Source organism: Gallus gallus, chromosome 13, assembly GCF_016699485.2.
Source record: "Gallus gallus isolate bGalGal1 chromosome 13, bGalGal1.mat.broiler.GRCg7b, whole genome shotgun sequence".
NCBI lineage: Eukaryota > Metazoa > Chordata > Aves > Galliformes > Phasianidae > Gallus > Gallus gallus.
The window spans coordinates 9,353,158-9,362,943 of NC_052544.1; positions in this window are offsets into that span (position 1 = coordinate 9,353,158).

The window sequence follows — 9,786 nt, forward strand, 5'->3', positions numbered from 1 at the left end:
TTCTATCACTCCGTACACACCCAGGGCAAAGCTATTATGGGCTTTCCCATTAACACATATGATTCATTATTTGGACTTGGAGCCCAGATCTAACAATGTATGTATTTAAATCCCTAAAGCATACCTAGAACAGTAGCATTCACTGTGATCAGGAGCTCCTTTTTTCACCTTTCTCTGATAGATGTGCTAGACTCGGGGATACCTGTGAATGGCGGTGGAAAAAAGGTTAAAGCACACTTGTGCATGTGGAACAGTGCTTTGAAACAATACATGTGAATTTTACCTTAGATGGTACTTCACAGAAGAACCATAAAGTTTCAGTGGGCAAACTTCCCCACTGGATCCACACCTAACCAGTGCTCCGTTTTTCAACAAGCTGTACTTCAGTTTCATGTACTGTTGATGTTCATGCATTCTAATGGGTGACTGTTGCTCCTTGCTTTGACAAACTTCACTTCAGCTCTTGGCTCCTGCTTTGACAGTGCACAAGCAGGGAGAGCAGCTTGTACAGCTTTCTCACTGAAAAGCAACATTTGCTTTTGAGATTAACGGGCTGAGCTAGGAAAATTTCACAGCCCTCCAGACAAAATGTTGTCAAGCCATTATAAGTACAAAAGGTTGTGTGTCTGTTTTGCAAGCCAACTCATTTACTGAGTGTCATTAGGAGCTCATACACCTCCCTGTTGTGATGTTCTCATTATTAAATTATAGAGGGTATCACAGTAATTTGAGATGTGGACTTTAAGTGTCATTTCTATCCTCTCTCGCTCCACTTGATGGTCAGAGCTATCTATTCTTATCACGCACAGACAAATTTCCTCTGCTGTGGCTTTTCTGTGAATGGTTAGATTAATTGCTGTCTATCTTGAACCACTGTTACGTCTACTCAGATATTAAAAAGAAGTTTAAATTCGATTCTTTTTATTTCATTGGCACTCTGCACAGAGTTAAGAGTCATAATCCCAGTGGGATTAGTGCTCACTATGTCAGATGCAGATTTTGAAAATTGTGAGATGACAATAATAGTGAGAATGATAATCGTATGAACCGTTTCAAGCTACGGAGATTCAAGAAATAATCATCATTGTGGTTTGAATATAGTAAGAATTTCTTTTATGACTTCAAGGTCAGTATGAAACAGAAATGTTATGCAAAGTAATGTAAAGAAAAATAAGATCAGAAGATTAGCTCTAACTGTCAGAACAAAAGTTCATTCAGCCCAAATCCAGCATCTTCAGAAAGCAGACAAAGAGATATCCTTCTCTTGTTACATCCTCCCAGCTTTCAGGACCAGGTGATACAAGGACTCTCTGGTCCAGAAAAGATAACCGGACTCTTAAGAGCCACCGATGGACTCAACCTACCAAAAATGTGACAGTCTTTTAAACTCCTTTTTGCTTTTGGCCCCACAACTCCTTACAGCAGTACTCTCCAGAGTTCGCTGACATGTATTGTGAGCAAGCACGTCAAACACGTTCGTTGCTGTTTTGAAGATTGCTGCCTGCAGAGTTTAGAAATCATCCCTTGATTCTTATGCTGAACAAAGAGAAACACAGTTTATGTAAGGTAAACTGACAGCAATCATCTCAGTGGGTTATTATTGTTTGTGATGCATAATTTAAAAGCCAGATTTTCCAACAATTTATGGATGCAATTATACATCTAATTTGCACAGTTATTGCAGACACATATAATATCAGTTGCTTGCATGTTCAGCTGGGCTAACGTAGGGCTGGAACAGCACTGAATGATCCTTTTGTACATTTTTCCAGGGGATTATGCCACATTTAGCATAATCTCTTCTAACAACAGTAAGTCAGCTCTCTAATAGTTTCACACCAGATGCAAACCACATTGTTTTTCAAGGAACAAACATCCATTATTGTCAATGGACATTGTTATAGAAGAAATCTTCTGACTTTGGAGCTTAGCAGAAATGCATACTGATTTAAAAAAATTAAACAGCATGGAAAGACCAAGATATTCCTTTCAAAGCATAGGTCACAGCATAGGTACAACATCTGACTTTTTTTGTTGGGGTTTTCAAGCTGACTCACTGCAATATACAGAATGCATATGTATATCATACATATATATGTATAGTACATATGCTCAACAAGTTTTTACACAGCAAAGGCTTTGTCAAATTGCTTTAGAGACCACAGCCTCCGAAGCATGCAGGAGGCCATGATGCTGGACAGGCTTGTAAATCCTTATTTGTCACACACAGCACAGTAAAAAGAAGTGCTGCAATTTGTGCTGTAATCCTGCCCAAAGACAAGCCAGTAATGGGGCCAAAGGTTTTTTTTTTAATAAAAATGTCCACAAAAATTCAGACATTGACTCATTTTCAGGAATATGCTTCAGGAATTCAAGCTGAACTCATCTGAGCCCTTAGCTTTGCTCACTGGTCCATAATAGAGTATGAAATAAAGGGCTTCAGAGAGGAATGGTCCCTCAATTGCTGAAGATAACTAATTGGCCTAATGGCAAAAAATAAAACAAGAAACAAATAGAAAAGAGCAATTATAACACTGCGGTGACTAGTCTTGTTGATTAGACTTACTACTTTACACAGAGCAGCTAAACTGAATTCTTCATAAAAGAGACCAAACTGAAGTCTTTCCACTTAACTGTGTATTACACTGAGTTATGAGGAGAACCATGAGTATAAATTATCTACAAGAGTTTTTGTCTAGCTCCATCGTGGTAACAGTATGATCACGTCATACAGTAAGATATAAATGACTCATTTCATTTCATGGTAAGATAAATCCTGGAAGAAATGGAAGCTTTACAAACTTGAGCCATTCATACGCATTCACCTTGACTTCATGGACTTTAAAACCTTTAAAATAACTTTGAAGTGAGGTTATTTATAAAGAAAAACTACAAACAAATTAAGTTAAATTTACAAGGTAACACACAATGGATATACAAATATCTGACCTGAATGTTTGACAAATGTAATTCAAATAACAAATGAACAGTATGGCACAAAAGGACATAGTCACGATTATGGAGCTTAAAAATAAGACTATTTTTCCAAGCTTGTCTGCCTTCAAAGGTATTTAAAACCTGATTCTCCTCCAGCATGTATTAGTGTCAATCAAAATCTGCTCAGGTCAATGGCTTTACACAATTGCAAAATTAGTATAAGTGAGAGGACAATCAGAGCTTTTGTATGCTACAAAAATCTCTCTTAATAGCAACAGCAGCAGAGAAGAAGGAGGTAGGAGGTCCCTTTCCAAGACAGGCAGTGTAGACAAACAAGAAAAACCTGCTGAGCTTGTAAATGAGGACTTGGAGGAGGAGCTGTAGCATTAATTTAGCCATTAATTCACTTCTTAAAAATTTCCTCTATCCTATCTTCCACTTCATGTGATATTTAGCAGGATTTGGGTTACAAATTTAACATTACATTGCAGAGATGTGCTTTCCATCACGACGCCCAGAAAGAAGTTAGAACTTTAAAATTACATGCTTGTGTGGCAGCAGTGCTTCTTGATTTGTTTCTTGTGAAGCTGTGACAAAGAAGTGCCCACTTCACTCTTGGGCCCCATTCGTGGCTGCCAAATCCCAGACTGCCTTCTGCAGAGTGCAGCTATGACTCCACCACTGGAGGCCTTGCTTGCCAGATGCATCTCGTTGCTGTTTGTGATGGATCCAGGGAAATGTGCCCTCAGGTAACGTATTCTCAGCTCTCGCCTCATGTTACAGGGTTGTCCCCACTTCACATGCACTTCGCACGCAGGCATGTTTTTGCTGTTGGACATCTCTATTCTGTAACTGAACAAGGGAGTCATCAGGATTTCACCAGCCCACAGGGACTGTTCAAGCAGGTTGGTTCTCTCCTACTATATTGACCAGTTTTAATGGACAATGCAAGTAGGATTAGTGCATAGAAAATAGTGATGAAAAGGGAAGGAGAAGACATTCATAAAGCCTTGTGTGACCTGGCTTGTAGATGTATCAGAAGTGGACAACTGTTGTAGAGGATCAGATTTCCAGGTCACAGGAGCCACTAATAATTGGCACTAACCATTAGGTCAGAATCAGGAACAGAATCAAAGGAAAAAAAAAGAAGAAAAAAAAAGTGGAAATTCAGGAGAATAAGCTTATACTTCTTGCAGATGGATTTTCCCAGACAACAGAGAGTAAGTGTTTGGAGAAGGAAGGTGACTTAAGAAATGCTTAATTAACTTTATCTTATACCATCATTTCAATGGAAAAGAGGTCACATTTGCATCAGTAGATGTTTAAAGCTTGTCAGGCAGAGAGGAAAAAATACTTATTAAGGAAAAAAACTTTTGTTGATATAACTTCCTTAAAACCATTGGGACTTTGCCAGCAGATTAAGCCACAAATAATTTACCCAGAGGATATGAAGTCAACAAGCTTTAGAACTGTGGGAACAGCAAGTGCTGAATAAGCCACAAAGTTATAGAAAGATCAGAACGTCACAAATAAACACAGATCAGGCTTTCAGATGATGACATTGGAAGGGCTTCCTTTAAATCCAGGTCCTTCTGTCACTTTGAGACACTGAAGCAGGATGGCTTTGGGCAGTTTATTCTCCTTTTGGAGCTCACATTGCAGTATCTGTTCTATACACTGCTTTAGGGGAGCAGAACTCTGATGTGAAAGTCACTTTCCAACTAATGGAAAAAACAAACCAGTTTTCCTATAGGAGATAGAGGCCGTGTGTGTGGAGGACAAGCAATAGCAGAGAAGTCCTGCCTAAGGGAATCTTCTTTCTTCTGGCAGAGTATCTTTGCCAGCCCAGAACTGCCCTGGAGACAAACTTGTTCAGACTCTCTCTGTACTGTTTTTATGTTTGGCTCTGGGGAAAGGCAAGAGTTGCAGAAGACAAAACCATCCACCTAGGCGATGGCACTACCATTGTTCTCAGAAGGACATCCTCAGTCCTCACCCCCATGCACTTGTATGATCATGAACTGATCGAGAACAGATCAAGTCATGTTGTGATTTTCAGTAACCACCAATATTAAAACCTGAGTTTTCGCCTGATTGTAGTAGGTGATTACTTTTTTTCCCTTCACTTCCAAGAGACAATAGAAAATGTAGAATTCTCTGAGGTTAATTGTTATTCAGATTTCATTCCCTTCAAAGCTCTTCCAGGCTGTCTATCTTGGTTCAGTAGAGTACTGACATCTTTTACCTTCTCCTAGTCTTGCAGACAAGCAGCAGTAGATAAGTTTGGAAACACCACCTCAGCTATAAGACAGTTTCTTCTTTCATTTCTTAGCTTCTTGAGGCTTTAGAGGGGAATCCCACTTCCAGACAGCTCATAAAGTAATTTGTGACACAGGATGTCCCAGTTACTACATAGGAATGTTGAAAGCATTTTATTTTCTCCTCTTTGATTTTTATTGGTTGGATTCCTGGTCTTTTGTGAGTAATTACACCATTTGCTTTATGTCTTGCTTTTATAATGACTAATACAAAAATATATATGTGCAAGCAAATGGAATTATATTACTAAGTGATTAACAATGAACAATTAGGATTAATTAAGGCAATTATTTTAATAAATAAGAATTAGCAAAATATATCCATAAACAAAACTATGGCACATATTAAGCTTAGCTGATGCAGGCTAAAGAAGTAGAGTTGTGACAGTTGGGAACAGGGGCAAGGAAGAGACAGAGATGATTAAACAGAAATACCCATATATATATAAAAGATTTAATTAGGGGTAAGGCAGGAGGGACTTACATGGACTACCATGCCACTTGTAAGGGTTGATCTGTTATCACTAGAAATGGGATTCATGCACAGTCATTCATATTTAACCTTTTTTTTTTTTCCCGTGGTACAAAGTCAGAAAGACATTAAACTATCTAATAAGCAAGGGAAAAAATATTCTTTTCCATCACTTTTTAGCAGTTCAGTTTTGAGGACTGATCATGGCACCAAGATTAGAATCTATTCTTGAGGTTCAGATCTAGACATGAAATTAAAGCTTTTCTAACCAAGCTTTGCACCAACATCACTGAAACACTTTGACGTTTCTGAATCAATTCATGTCAGTGTTCATTAAGGAAGTTTTTACTATGTGGAGTTTTGGATAAGCTGAAGCAACTTATCTTGTGCTATTTTATAGCACCCCATATCTCCTGAACTTCCACATCACCACAGTACATTGGGTTGCCGTGCTGAAGGGTGGTTCTGCTCATGTGGCACCACAAGTGAGAGTTTGCCATGGGTTAATCTGTCCAATTAAATGGGTATGGTCTATTACTAGCCATTGTTAACCTTTGGCAAATTAAACATCAACAGAAAGATGCTAATAAAGCTGTAAGCAAAGAAGTAAACTTCAAGATTTGATATCCTAGATGGTGCCAACAGTTTTCTTTCTATAATAAAGTGTTCCAAGTAGCCTGGGGTTCTCAAAACAGTATCAAACCTCAGTAAATTATTGCTATAAAGTTTATAATAAGATTGAATATAGGAGGAAGTTTAAGGAGAAAATATAAGGTAAATTATAAAGAAGCACAGACACTGAGTGAAATTCCCAGGAATTTTGGGAAGACCTTGTAATGTCAAAACATGGTCTGTCTAGTCAGATGATATCAGCCAGTAAATAGTGTTTACTCTGGTGTAAAATGAAGTTAGTTCTCTTTTGATTAGATGCATTGGCAGTATAAAAATGTCACACTCTCCCTTCCTGCAGAACTCAGCTGCTGATTCAGCATTTGTTTGTTGTTGGGAAGAACTTCAAGTCTCAACCGACGCTCGTAAAACAACTTGGCTCCAGTAAATCATACTGCCTTTTTGTGGATGTTGAAGGTCAATAGAATGACATGAGTATACACACAGCTAAGAAACCAAAGCCCCCAGCAGAGATTTTCTCTGTCTGCATATTGTTGTACTTGAGTTCCTTGTCCTCTTTTGGCCGTGATTGAGGAACAACTTTAAGTGCATGGTTAAGGACTTTCCTGAATTAGTGCCTAGATTCCCTTTTATGCAGTTAAATTTTTTGATATTATCAAGATCTTCTCCAGTCTGTAATCAAGAGTGTGTCAAGGACATAAAGAATTGAGCAGAACTGAGACCAGAATCATGCATCCAGTGTCCCTTGCCCAACGCGAATGCCTCCAGATACTTTACAAACTAGCAAGCTACATGCCTTGAAGGGTACAGTGATTCATTATAATAGAGGTTAAAAGCAGAACTTTAGTTTACTTCAGTCCAATCTTAGGGAGCTAAGGGGAACACAGTCCTTTTCTTTCTTCCTTATCTCTGAAGAACATCAAATTGATACTTATATCTCCCTCTTAGGAGAAACAGAATTAAAAGCACTCCAGTTTGTAAATGTCTTGCTCGTTTCTCTTCAAAGCTTCCTGAAAATCCAGAGAGGAAGGAGTGCTATCCTCTCCTGCTTTATAACTGCTTCAACAAGGCCAGGCCCCACAGTTCACCTGCATCTTACAGCCATTGAGGAGGGCAGTTACACAAAGGGGTGACAACTCCTGCCCTCTCTGCAGCGGAACAGAGCCCCTCTAGTCTGTTTTTGAGCATGTTACAACTACTGTATTAAGCCATCATTTGATCATACACCATTGGCTTTTGTAACCAGGCTCTTGCTTCACTTTCTTTCTGCCAATAAAGAGGTTCCTGTCATTGTGTTACTCTGCCGTGTGCAGCTTTGGAGGAAGGAGAAGGTGTAAAGGGAAGAAGGATATCTTGAGGTTTGCTGTTTGGAGTTGGCTCTGTCTTGTATTTCACTATGTAAGCAAACTTATGCACGGTTTTCTGTTCAGGTTTTCAGGCAGAGCAGTTCAACAGGCAATTTCCTGTACTAAGTAGTGTTATAATTAGGATTGCCACTGGAATGAAACCCAGTGCTCCCATATTATTGTATTACACCATGTTAGCATTTAATTGTTACATCTGAGAGATGCACGCCCATATTTTGAGTGGGTAACTTCTTATACCCTGCTTTTTTACATCCAGGCTTTAAATTCCCTTTATTATTCCTCTGTAAATGTGTTTATGTTCACATGTGTAATGGTAGAGGACAACAGCAAATCATGACAGTCTTTTGTGATTATTTGTTATCTGTACAAAGGCATTCACACAATACATCCAAATCTTGGTTCAAGTTGAGCAGGAGCAACAAGAGAAAATGTTTGGATTTCATGATAAAGGGACACATGAATCTTCAAATCCAGCTGTGCCAATGGAAGAATCCTCTCAGGTCTTGCTCAGAAACATCTATCAGATGAACCTGGCCAAGAACCACACCAAGTTTATGGGATCAGACTTTCTACTTCCACTCCAGTGAAAAGTCACTTTGACAGTGGTGGTGCTATTCCTGACCACTGTATTATTCATGCTTTACATGATTGGTCTTTAGGCTTGCAGAGTAAAAAGGGGATGCTGGAGAGAATAAAAGTAATAACAGCCTGCAAACTACAAGAATGACATGTCTTAGGAGCTGCTTGTCCGCATATCATTTCTGGTTGTAGGCAAGAGCCACTCAAATTCATTAAGAGCAAACGGAAGTCCTTCAGCCCCAGATTCCTGTCATTTTATTTGAAGAGGAGGCCTCTGGCATGTAACCAGATATCTTCCGGGTTTTTCAGCTTGCTGATCTTTGCCTTCAGACTTCTGGCCAGTATTAATTTACATAGGCCTGAAACAAGCGTGGCACTATCCGTCTTCTTGAGTTACATGCAAGGAACACCAATAAACTTCCTGATGTAACTAATGAAGGAAATTGGGAAGGAAGGAACAGTCTATCAATTATCAATTGGATAAAAGTTGCAGGAATTGGGCAAATTAAAGTATATGAAGCAAGTACTTCAATAATAAGAGCTGAGACTCAAGAAGAAACTGTGTGCATTTCAACATACTGAGCACAGATGCATTTGCAATGTGGCAGCAGAAGGGAAAAAGAAGAACAGAGATGGAGAGCATAAGGGCAAGGGCAAGCACATTTCAGAAAGAAAAAAGAAAATGGTGATTTGTTCCTAGATGGGAGAGATGCAGATCTGCCACATTTCATAACATGTGGAAATGAAGCCGTACATTTCTGGTGCCATTTGTTTACATTGTTGGTTTTTGTTTGCATTGTTTGTTTGTTTGTTTGTTTGTTGTGAGCATTCTGATACCACCCCTTTTTTGCTCTGATCCCCAATTAAATGAAAATTCAAAAGTCATTCTGTGTAGTTTTTGTTGATTCCTGTGAGAACAGCGTCTCCATATTTCAGTACTGAATCAGATTCTGGGAAGGAGCCTGAAAAGGAAACTGGAACATCACCAAAGAAGACAAAGCCACTCAACTGGGACATTCTGTGACTGATACTCCACCACCATCTTCCAATCAACTTTTCTTTTACCTGTGGCTAAATCTGCTCCATTTCCAAAGATAAAATAATGCATTTCAAACACATTTATAAAGTTCTGCCTGTGGTCTCCAATACGTGTTTATTATCCTTTGTGCTACCTATTTCTGCTTGTTTCCTAATCAGGAATAATAGCAATAATAATAGTAGTAATAATAGCGATTGTGTTTCCTAATGATTGAGTAAGTTCTCTTTTCATATCCAGATCTCGTGTCAATCCATAATATAAAAAAGACAGAGAAAGAAAGAAATCAGGAGAGCAAAACCACATGTTCTGCCTGCTAGACAGTCCCACAGCATGCTTCTGTGAGGTCATGGGTTAGAAAAAAACAGAGGAAAAAAAACCTAAAAATGTGACACACCCTCACTTGGGTTCTCCTTAAGCGCATGCCTAAAACTGAGCACGGTTAAG